This window comes from Herpailurus yagouaroundi, unplaced genomic scaffold (genome assembly GCF_014898765.1).
Source record: "Herpailurus yagouaroundi ecotype Mexico unplaced genomic scaffold, PumYag 28, whole genome shotgun sequence".
Lineage (NCBI taxonomy): Eukaryota > Metazoa > Chordata > Mammalia > Carnivora > Felidae > Herpailurus > Herpailurus yagouaroundi.
Window position 1 is genome coordinate 94,640,220 of NW_024412376.1, and position 13,038 is coordinate 94,653,257.

The following is a 13,038-nucleotide window of genomic DNA, read 5'->3' on the forward strand; positions in this document are numbered from 1 at the left end:
CGTGGATTGTCTGATCATCTTGTCCTTGAAGATCTAATGCTCCACTTGTCTTAATGAATGGTTTCATCCACCCACACAACTGTTCCAGATTGATGTCCAGCAATCACTAAAAACCTGTTGATTCTTCAGTATCTCCCTGCTCACTACTACTTCCTCATAGCCTCTCATCCAGGCAAGGGTATTCTACACTTGGCTCATTATCACAATCACCTGGCTACCCAAACCTAGAGTCAGAAACTCATACTGGGGCCTCAAAACCTGCATTCTAAAAGGCTTCGTTGGCAATTTTAATAATCAGCCAGATTTGCAGTCTGAGTGATCCCTGGGAGACTGTTACAACAGTCTTCTTGTTTTCCCTGAGTCTAGTCTGTCCTGTGACCCCATCTTCCCTCTTCTGCCTGAGCTACTTTTTTATCATGCAAATACAAACATGGTCAATCCCGTATCAGAATTCTTCAGTGGGTTTTCTTTACCCATCCCTATAGTATAAAATCTAAGTCTTAGCAAAACAAACAGGAGTTTTCATGATTTGAGCCCACCCTGCTTATTCACACTTCCTTCCCACCACTCCTTCCCATACATTTGATATACTAAGAAGTCTTTGACGTGATTGTAGAAATAATGTCATTTCAGGTCTCATGTTTTCAAGCTATTGAGCTTAATACCTGGCATTGAAAATTCCTTGAATTCAGTAGATGGACTCTATTCATTTTACTGAAAATAATGTCTCTGGTCACAATTTGTACATAATATGAAAGTAATATTAAGTTATTTTCAAAATAATTGAATAAAATTAAAAACATGATAGTTCACTGAGTACTTCATGACTGTCATATCTTGAGAAAAGTTACTCTAGATACTTTTAAAAGTTTTTAACAGTTCTGGAAAGAGCACTCTGATATTAGAATAAAAGGGTGTGTATTTATAACCTGGCTACTCAGCAATATGACTGGGTAATTTATAGTATCTCTGCCATCTTAAATGGCAAAAAAAAATCTATAGATTCTATTGTGAGATTCAAACCATTAATGCTTAGGAAAGTATTTTCAAAACCAGTTAAATAGGATAGAAATGCAAAGTATTAAGTTGAAGGGGAGGGGTCAAGTGATACTATAGTTTAAAGAGTGTAATTGCTGAAGACCTTGACTTACTTTGAAATGATCCAGTCAAGGATACTTCAGTATATAGATTTATCAATAAGCTTAGGGCACAGAGTTAAAAACTCCAGTGTAGAATAAGACAGAATGGGTTAGAATTTCCATTTTGTGTGACTTTGGGCAAATTATTCAGTCTTTCCTTCAACCTTAGTTTCCTCATCTATAAAATAGGACAACAGTCACTAATTTTGACTGGTTTTTCTTAGGATTAAATGAAATAAAAATAGCACGTTTTCAATAACTTTTAGCTTGAAAATAAATTGTTAGGTTTACATCACCTTTATATTTCCTTCTCTTTACCCTAAAGAGAATCAAGCTTGATAATGGAAGGAAAACAGAGTCAAAAGCAAAAAAAATAAAGTTGACAATCAGATGTGTTACTCATGACAAAAGAATTACTGCCTCTAGACATTTCTTGCTATTCACTATTTTAGGTTTTTTTTGTTTAATTATGGTAATATTAAGTATCCTCTTGTATCTGGAAAAGCAAGAATTGAATATGATTGTCCCTTCAATGGACAGAAAAGTGATTTCAGTATTTAATATGTGTAGTCAGGTATGTTTTTTGAAAATGAATTTTTTTTAATGTTTATTTTTGAGAGAGAGAGAGAGAGAGAGAGAGAGAGAGAGAGAATCCCAAGCAGGCTCTGCATCATCAGCATAGAACCCAGTGTGGGGCTTGCATTCATAAACCGTGAGATCAAGACTTGAGCCAAAACCCAGAGTCAGATGCTCCAGTGTCTGAGCCACCCAGGTGCCCTGAAAATGAATTATTTTTTAAAAGTAGTAGTTTATGGAAGAGTAGAGTTTTGAAGTGGCTCTGTGAAAAATGGGATTTCCATTAGTTGCTGGGAGGAGGACGTGAACAGGGAAGCAAGCAGAGAATCTTCCAGGCAGAAGAATATGCTTTAAGCCATGTATTCTTTGTGTAATGGTGAGCAGACGTTTCTGGCCAGGCCATAGGAAGTAGCACAAGAGCTACATAGTCGAGTGAACTAGTATGCAGTTTAACTGTGGAGTTAACACTCACAGGAATGGGAGAATAATGAGAGGTTTTAAGAACAAGATGGACTTATTTTAAGTTGCACTTTAGATTTTTCCTTTATCTCTTTGGTGCAAGCAGGAAGTTGGTGTCATTCTTCAGCGCAGCCTATTTGTAATAAGCTCTCAGGGGAGTAGCTTAATATCTATTTCTACTCAACTGACTTTGGTCAGTGCCGCAAAATTGATCATGGCTTGTACAACACATCCATGAACCACACTTGTAGACAAGCCTCTCCAGAGCCAAGGCAAAATGAGGAAAAAGGTTTATCTATAGGACAGTTCTTCAACTCCTCTCTCTCTCTCTCTCTCTCTCTCTCTCTCTCTCTCTCTCTCTCATTCTGGGAGTGAACTAAGGCCCCTATAAGGTTTTTCCAGATTCTGCAATGGTATGGGCATGTCCAATCTAGCTACTTCAATCAAAGGAATTTTGGATAGACCTCTTAGGACTGTGACATTTGGAGAAAACTGTTGTCTGTTGGAGGTCTCAGAATATACATGTTGGCTCTTGGCATTTTCATCCACATTTTGCTGAATTTGGCAAGTCATGTTCACAGTTGGTTCTTTATAGTTACGGCCATTTCTTTCTTTACTTAAGGTGCAGCTTTCTTTTCTCTTTTTCACTGCTTTTGGTTTTGGTAGATTTCAAGGAAGGAGCAAAATAGAAATGCCTTTATTTTGCCATACTGGAAGATCAAATCTGCATTTCTAAATAACTAGGTTAGGAGAAACTTATCTTTCAAGTAGACCTCTAACAGCTGTAGTTTAATATCTTTAGCTTCAGAGTAATTCTGTAGTCTGTCTTCATAGGAGGATCTAAATCCAAGACTTAAGAGTTTTTCCCTCATATTCAAGACTTATCTTAACCACCCACATATTTACATACACAAAATTTGGTGGCTTAAATATGGTTTAGGTAATGCACCATGTAATCTAAGCTGAATTTATTAAATCTAAATAATTACTGAGTGCCTGCTATGTGCAAAGCATTATTCTAGACAATAGTAAGCAATAGACAAGTCTCTGCCTTTATGAAGCTCATATTCTAATGAAAATACAATAAATAAGGAAATAAATAAGAAATTAGTATGTCAGATGGTGATAGATTCTGTGGAACAAAAGCAAGGAGAGGGAGAACTAATACTGGTAAAGTAGAGGAATGGCATTTGCTCATTTAAATAGGGCGGTCAAAATGCTTCATTGACATTGGGACATTTGAACAGAAACTTGCAGGAAGGAGCAAGCCATGAAGACACTTGAGAGAACAGCTTTCCATACAGGAAGAAGAGGAGTACAGAGCCTTGAGGTGGGAGTATACCTATTTTGTCTGTTAAAGCAGAATTGAGAAGGCTAGTATGGTTGAATGACACTGAGCTAGGGAGAAAGTTAAAGAAATGAGGTCAAAGAGGCATCAGGAGACCAGATCATGGATGCTCTTAAAGGTCATGGTAAGGACTTTGACTTTTACCCTGACAGTATTTTATTAGACAGCGGTGAACAAAAGAGTGCCCTGACATGACTTATATATTAAAAGGATTACTGGAACTACTAGGCAGAGAACAGACTATTGAAAGGAATAAACAGAAGAAGAGAGACCCATTGGGAGTTTATCACAATAGCCTGATTAAGAAATGCTGGTGGCTTGGGCCAGGGTAATGATAGTGAAAGTGGTGAGAAGGGCTGACAGGTGAGTTAGGATATGAAAGGACAACACAACAGGAGGTACTTGAGACCTTAGTTAGGCCAGAGAATATTTGAGATGGGAGCAAGTAGGCTAGAAGAGTGGTAAGCTGTGAACAGAGAATAGATGTTTATATCAGTAATTTTAGAGGTGGAGCAGTCTGGAGTGGCGACGAGATTTAGGTTGTATTCATGAGAATGAGTGACTGAAGTGGAAAAGAGAAAGTCATTGGAAAGGAGATGGTTAAAGATGATGAATAAACACACTGATAGTTTGTTCTTATTGGCCCTGAATTTACCCAAGAGGATGGCAGATACTGATGTAGTTGGGAAGGAGGCGAGCCTGGTCTGCCTAGTATATACATATTATTTGCATGCTTTGTGAATAAATTACATTTGTATGTGTTTAATAGGGCTAATGGGCCTCATATATAATACACAAAATAATGTGATTAATATGTTGTTAAATATCCATCTAGAGGTTCTGGATGAGTATCACTGTATTCCACATAAACATCTTCTGAGACTGTCTTTATTAGGCAGTGTCACTATTGCTCATTATACCTTGGGGAATTTCTTTTGAAATTGACTTCAGAACATATGTCATTCATGCGTTGTATTGGGCATTGTCATCATTGGACTGGGAAATCTTTGTACTTTAATGCTTCATTTGATTAACGGGAAATAATCAGTAGTCCTTTTGAACCATAGCAGGTCACTAAGTTGGGGAGTTATGATTAAATATTAATTTTTGTGTTTAAAATTGAAATCTGGCTATCAAATAATTATGCTGATTTTCCTGTGTGACTCATAAGCAAACTCTCAAAACAGCTAAAAACATGTTTTTAAGCAAAAGAAAAATATTAGAATAACCTTTCATAGTGATTAGTTTGAGGGAAGTATTCACTTATCAATAATGTGGTATGACAAGTTTGATTACGAAGTTCAGTCTTGTTCCTGTAGAGTAAAAGTCACATAAATTGATAGATTACATAAACTTCTGAAATTATTTCCCACGTCTTTTTCATGCTCAAAAAATTGCATGTGTCTTTATTTTTCATTTAGGGCTACAGTTTAAGCAAATTAACTTCAAATGTTCACTTCTTTTCTTAGTAAATGCCTACCTACTCTGTGCAAAACTCTAGACTAAGTGTTAGCCTCCTCAGAAAATAAGCAAGACCTGCCCCTGTCCCTAAAGGAACTTCTAGTCTATAACAAACTCATAGAATCAGTGCAGGAACAGAAGGACAAAAGGGAGATATTTATGTCAGATATTATACAAAATTTTCTATACATATTATCTCATGTACTTCTCACGGTAGCCCCATGAAGTAAATGAACTTAATTCTGCTTTGAATGTGAGGAAGTCTGAAGAGTAGATGATTCAGGATCAAGAGTAGTAAATGACAGAGTTGAGTTTTAAACTCAAAGTACTCATTACAGGCTAAATATGGAAATAACCAAAATCTTAGTTTAAGTTGGAATATCAATGCCATGAATATTTACACATTTATTCATTCAGTATGTGTTGTAGTAATTTGGTGTCAGGAAAGATTTCTGTTCTGATTCTAGTCCTTTATGCATTCACTACTCCTAACCTCTTCTATGGCCCCTCAAGAATACTCCAAACTGGGAAGCAGTGAAGTCATAATAGGAAATAAAAAATGTTTTGGTGTTTATGCTGTCTAATGCTTTGTAATTTGGCTGTTACCTTTATGTGTGGGTGAACTTACATAGTGAAAGTGACTAGTACTCAGCAAAATGTTATCATTTTGAGCACCTAGGAACTCAGAGGTAGCAATAAGTTAAAGTTTATTTGCTGGTTTATTCAGATAAGACCTTTCTTTGGACAGTGAGCTGTACCTTTTATATTGGTTCTGAATTTGAAGGCTAAAAAATATAGTAAATGATGTTTAAGAAACAAAGATAAAATTGCATAATAGAATGTTGTTTGCATGATTCAAATTGTCACTTTCCAGTAGCTGCAACTGATTAGATTATCAATGAATGTAAAGCATTAAGTAATAAAAGTAGTATTAAAAGTTATTAAGTAATAAAAGTAGAATTACAAGTTACTGTTTAGTTTGGGGTAGTTCTGCGACTCTTTTAGATCATAGTCACGTGTTTATAATTCATATTGCTGTTAATTTCTTTTCCCCATTTTGTAGAGTGTTCACATATAAACACTAGAAAGTTATATCTGCTCAGGAATCATTGGAATAGATGAGATATATCTGCCAGGTGTTAAATTCCTTCTTTCCTATTATGAAAAATATTTAACAGAAGACAGACTAAAGTGCTTTGCTTATGAAAACATTGTGCCCTAGAACCTTTAAATGACTTACGGTGAGATGACAATATTTTGGATCTGACATCTCAGAAGTTGCCTATTTTAAATCATTATATTGTGTGTATTTGGCAAGTAGAGACCCTCAGTAAATGGAAATTCACTTGCATATTTGCAGATTTTCAAAAGATTACTTGAATTTGCTTTAGTGCTAAATTTCTGCTCTTCTCTTCAGTTGAAGATAGAAATTATATTTCTGTGACTCACAAGTGCCTAGAAAGGAATATACCTCCAGGAGCAGCCCTTAACTAATGACTGAGGAACAGGAGGTTTATATTCCCAGCTCCTTTTACTCCTTGGTTGGAATCACTCTGTTGTGTGTGTTTTAAAGTGTTTCCCAGAGCTTTCCAAGTTGGAGTCTCAGAACTACTGCAGAAGCTCTACTAGCTTGGTAATGACACCTTTATTAGCTCTTTTCTTCCATCTGTTGTCACCCATTTCCCTGATGAAACACTCAAATGAACTACTTGCCCTCAATCCTTGTTGTCGTGCCTACTCTCAATTGGGTAGGTGGGAGTCCAACCTAAGACGTCTCAAATTCTACTCACTCAATGAAGCCCTCTCTCATCTCCAGGTGCAGTTAATCTCCATCTCCTCTATTGTCTAAGGGCACTTTCTTTCTCCTTTTAGGACAAGTCTTGCATTTTGCATTGGGTGAGTTGCTTTCCTCCTCTTGTATTGCATTATATGTTTTTCAAGGGTTAGAACAAGATCTCCTATTTACTTATCCTTCATTTTTTTCTCTAAAAATTGTAGAGTAACTCATACATTCTTGTGTCTCCCAAAGCACTTACTCTAGTTTCTTACATTTACTCAAAAACATCTATTGAATTGTACCATGTACACCTAAATAAAAGCTAACTCAAATTTATACTAGGAAAGTCATGTAACTATTCTTGGAATTAGTACTGGTTCACATTTCTAGAGTACACAATAACAGTTTGCTTAACAGAACTCTATCCAACTGATTTGCCAGTTTAATCAATTCTCTGCATTTGCTTTTAAAGCCTACTGACTGCTGTCCATGGCAACGCTGAAGGCTGGTGGCTAATAAGCTATTCTCTCATATACTTGTTCATTACTGGTTTTACTTTATGCTAATCAAAAGTTTTGTCTTTTCCCAAAACTATTCATGCCAGTTTATTGTTTATAGTACCTGTATAATTAAACAAATACAATGTTAACGCCATTATAACTATTTGTAGGAAAATGGTTTCAGAGTAATTAATACAAGCTTCTGTAAGAGATTCTGAAATCTTAGTGGATTAATACAATTCAAGGTTATTTCTCAGTCACTTCATAGTGCAGTGAGTTGAGCAGCCTTCCTCCATTTTTTTCTAAACCCTCCTCCAAAATTGCTTCAGCAGGAAAAGAAGAGGTTTAGAATATGGGAATAGGTTTCTGACTACACCTGAAAGTGGTTTAAAACACTTCTTAAATTTGATTGAGCAGATTCAGTCATATTGCTCCCAACCTGTAAAAGAGACTAGAAATGTAGTCTTCCTGGTGCCTAAGGAGAGGACACAGAGGAAATGAGGAGATGGTATGGTGTACACAAAGAATTATTTCTGTTACAAAAGGAAAGTTGAATACATTGGAAAGATTTGATAAAGATTAAGAGGTTTACATTTTTACTTTGTGTAGGTGATACATGATGATTGTGGTTTATACAAGGAAAAAGGTATGGAATTCCAAGCTCTTGGACTATTCCCAAAAATATGCCCACATCAAAAGACTGGAAAATAAATGAACATTTCAGTGTTTTAAAGTAAAAAAAAAAAAGTATTATTTATATGTTTCATTTTTAAAAATTTAATTTTTCTTTTTTTTTTTTTTTTTGAGAGAAAGTGGACATACATCCAGATGGTGGGGAGGGGCAGAGAAAGAAAGAGAAGCAGGCTTGACATGGGGCTTGATCCCATGACCCTGGGATCATGACCTGGCTGAAATCAAGAGTCAGATGCTCATGGGGTACCTGGGTGGCTCAGTAGGTTGAGTGGCCGACTTTGGCTCAGGTCATGATCTCACGGTTCGTGGGTTTGGGCCCCGCATCAGGCTCTGTGCTGACAGCTCAGAGCCTGGAGCCTGCTTCGGATTCTGTGTCTCCCTCTCTCTCTGCCCCTTTCCTGCTCCCATGCTCTCTTTCTCTCAAAAATAAACAAATAATTAAAAAAAAAAAAAGTCAGATGCTCAGCAAACTGAGCTACCCAGGGGTCTCTATGTATCATTTTTAAATCGTCCTGTTGTAATTTACTTTCAGGATTACCTAACTTTCAACATTTCCTTATCCAATCAATAGGAAGAATTCTTCCAGAATTCTTTTATACAGTTAATAGCAGGCCTTTGGAGACAGACTGCTTAGTTTCAAATTCCAGCTCTGCCACTTATTAGGTGTGTGACTATGGACAAGCTACTTTTATATTCAATACATCAATTTCTATATTATAAGGAATTTAGATAGGGGCACTGAGGTGGATCAGTTGGTTAGGCATCTGACTCGGATTTGGCCCAGGTCATGATCTCAAGGTTTGTGAGATCAAGCCCCACATCAGACTCTGTGCTGACAGCATGGAGTCTGCTTGGGATTCTCTCTCTGCTCCTCCCCAACTCATGCATGTGCTCTTTCTCTCTGTAAAAATAAATATATATTTTTTAATTTAGATAGCAAAAGTATATATCTCATAGGGTTATGAGAGGTTATTGTGAAGATAACATAAATAAATATATAATCACTTAGATAAATGCCATGCCTATAGTAAGTACTATGTAAGTGATAACCAGTATTCTATTTTGATTATCATCATCATTATTGCAAGATTTTGTTACACATTTTTCTACTGAGTGACGACACTATAAGTGACACTGTAGTAAATATTTGCATAACTTAAAGTACTTTGGTTGAAAACAATAAAAAAGGAAATGTGGCTAAAATAAGACTAAAAAACAAAGGAAAAGTAAAGTACTTGTTTGGAAGTACATGGGGTATTTCACAGAACAGAAAGCAAAGCTGAGCACATAAGCAACAAGGCAGTATAGAAGGCCCAGCCCTGGTCCACCCACAAAAACAATGACCTGACAACCACTAATGGATGAAAGTAGCTCTGGGAAAGCTTCAGAGTACAATGAAGAAGACCTAGCAACTAAATGGAGCTCAAAAACCAAGAATGGCCACATAGATAAGTGTAGACAAAAGCATTTTACCTGCATCAGATTATTCTACAGGCCAAAGCACATTTTTTACCAACAAGGATCCTCTTGGCTTTGATTTCCCTCTGTGGATGTAAAAAAGAACAAAAGGACCCCAGCAGCCCTCGCTGTCACTATGAACAACCACAGTCTTGAGGACCCCTATAGTCTCTGCTGTTGCTTACAACAGCTGAGTACAGACACCAACATATGATAATAAATAACATGGAAAATCAAGGAAACATGACAGCAGTAAAGGAACACAGAAAATTCCCAGGAGCTGACCCCCAAAGAAATGGAGATCTGTGAAATGCCTGACAATTCAAAATAATTGTTTTAAAGAAGCTCAGCAAACTACAAGAGAATGCAGATAAATAACTCAATGAAATCGAGAAAACAATACATGAACAAATTAAGTTAAACAAAGAGAAATCATAAAAATTACCACTCAAATTCTGGAGCAAAAGAATACAATGAGTGAAATGAAAAAAATGCAGTAGGGAGCTTCAGCAGCAGACTCAGTCCAGCAGAAGAAAGAATCAGCACACTCAAATATAGGTCATCTGAAATTAGCCAGTCACAAGATTAAAAAGAATGAAAAAGAATGAAGAGAGCCTACAGGATTTATGAGACATTAAGTAAATCAATATGTGTATTACAGAAGTCCCAGAGAAGAGTGAAAAAAAAAGGAGGTAGAAAGCCTATTGTTAAAAAAAAAGGCTGGAAAGTTTCCAAATTTGAGAGAAATGGGCATTCAGATTTATGAAGTTCAAAGGACTTCAAATGGGATCAACCCAAAGAAACCTATACTGAGACACATTGTAATCAAACTGTCAAAAATAAAGGACAAAGAATTTGAAAGTAGAGAAAAATGACTCATCACATATAGCCCTCCACCCCCATATAAGTTTACTAGTGGATTTCTCAGAATAAACCTTACAGGCAAGGAAAGGGTAGACTGACATATTCAAAGCACTAAAAGAAAAAAAACAAAAACAAAAAAATACTATAGCTGGAAAAATCATCCCTTAAGAATAAATAACAAACCAAGGGAACAAAACAAAAACTGAGCCAGATAAACAAAAACTGAGGAAGTTTGTCACCACCAGACCTACATTGAAAGAAATGCTAAAAAGAGATCTTCAAACTGAAATAAAAGTATGGTGCACAACAGGCAGAAGCATAAATCTCACTGTAAAAGTAAAAATATGAAACATTTTTTAATGTTTATTTTTGAGAGAGAGAGAGAAGGAGAGAGAGCACGAGCAGGGGAGGGGGAGAGAGAGAGAGAGAGAGAGAGAAACAGAATCTGAAGCAGGCTCCAGGCTCCCAGCTGTCAGCACAGAGCCCAACACAGGGCTCGAACTCACAAACCGTAAGATCATGACTTGAGCTGAAGTCGATGCTTAACTGACTGAGCCACCCAGGTGCCCCTAAAAGTAAAAATATAGACAAATGCAGAATAATGTTACATTATAATAGTGATGTGTAAATTACTTTTAATCCTAAAAATTAAAAAATAAAAATTTATTAATGGACACACAATTTAAAAAGAAGCAAATTCTGACCACAAGAAAGCGAAGTATGTCAGGATGGTAAAAGTGTGGAATTATGTGACTAAAGTTAAATGGTTATCAATATAAAATAGATTATTATAGCTGCAAAAATATTTTAGGCAACCTCAAGATAACCACAATGAAAAAATGTAACCCTATAATAGTTACACAGAAGATGAGAAAAGAACCAAAGCAAACCATTTCAAAAAAATTAAATAACAAATGAAAGAGTAGAAAAACAGAACAAAACAAATGCAAAACAAAACAATGAGCAAAATCACAATAAGTCCTCACCTATCAATAATTACTTTAAATATAAATGGGTTAAACTCTCCAGAAGGAATAGCGTAGCTGAATGGATTTTTAAAAACCAACATCCATTTATCAGTCAATAAAGAAGATGTGATGTATATATATGCAATGGAATATTATTCAGCCATAAAAAAGAATGAAATCTTGTCATTTGCAATGACATGGATGGAACTAGAGAGTATTATGCTAGGTGAAATAAGTCAGTAAACGACAAATACCATACAATTTCACTCGTGTGGAATTTATGCAACAAAACATGAACATAGTGGGGGAAAAAGGAGAGGCAGATCATAAGCAGACTCTTAACTATAGAGAACAAACAGGGTTGCTGAAGGGGAGGTGGGTGAGGGGATGGGCTAAATGGATGATGGGTATTAAGGAGGGCACTTGTTGTGATGAGCACTGGATATTGTATGTAAGTGTTGAATCACTAAATTCTATACCTGAAACTAATATTACACTATATGTTAACTAACTGGAATTCAAATAAAAACTTGAAAAAAAATAAACCAATATCCAGCAATATGCTTTTCATAAGAGTCTCACTTTATTTTTTTTTTAAGTTTATTTATTTTTAGAGAGCGAGCATGCATGTGAACGAGTGAAGGAGGGGGAGAGAAAGGAGAGAGAGAATCCCAAGCAGGCTCTGCACTGTCAGCACAGAGCCCAATGCTGGGATTGAACTCATGAACGGTGAGAGATCATGACCTGAGCTGAAGTCAGGAGTCAGATGCTCAACCAACTGAGCCACCCAGGTGCCCCAAGTCTCACTTTAGATTTAAGGGCACACAGAGGTTGAAAATGTAAGACTGGAAAAAAAGTATTCCCTGAAAATGGTATCCAAAAGAAACCAGGTGGCTGTATTTATATCAGGAAAAAAATAAACTTTAAGTCAAAAAATCTCTATGGCAAAGAAGGTCATATCATAATGATAAAATGGTCAGTTCGGTGGGAATATTTAACAATTATAAATATAAGTGTACCCAACATTTGAGGACCTAAATACATCAAGCAAATACTTACAGATCTGGAGAGAAATTGACAGCAATACAATAATACTGGGAAGACTTCAACCCCACGTTCAATAATAGAATACTAGACAAGAATTAATGAACAGTTGACTTGACGAATGCTATAGACCAAATAGACCTTACAGACATGTTCAGGAGTTTCTACCCAACAACAGAAGAATATACATTCTTCTCAAGTGCACACAGAACATTCTCCTGGATAGATCACATCTTAGATGACAATACAAAAGTTAACAAATTTAAGAAGATTGAAATTATCCTGGGTATCTTTTTCAACTTCAGTTGGATGAAATTAGAAATCAATAACAGTAGGAAAATGGGAGTATTCACAAATAGTTGAAAACAAAACAGTACACGATTAAACAACACTGGATCACAAAGGATATCAGAAGGGAATTTAAAAAGCATCTTAAGACAAATTAAAACAAAAACACAACACACCAAAACTTATATGATGCTACAAAAAGGAAGGAGGAACATTTAAGATGCTAGGAGGGAAGTTTATTGTGATAAATGCTGACATAAAAAACAAATTTCTCAAACATCCTAACTTTATAACTCAAGGAACTGGGAAAAGAACACAGTAAACCCAAAATTAGCAGAAGAAAAGAAATAATAAAGATTAGAGCAGAAATAACAGAAAATGATAGAAAAATCAATAAAACTAAGTTTTGTGGGACACCTGGGTGGCTCAGTCAGTTAAGCGTCCAACTTTGGCTCAGGTCATG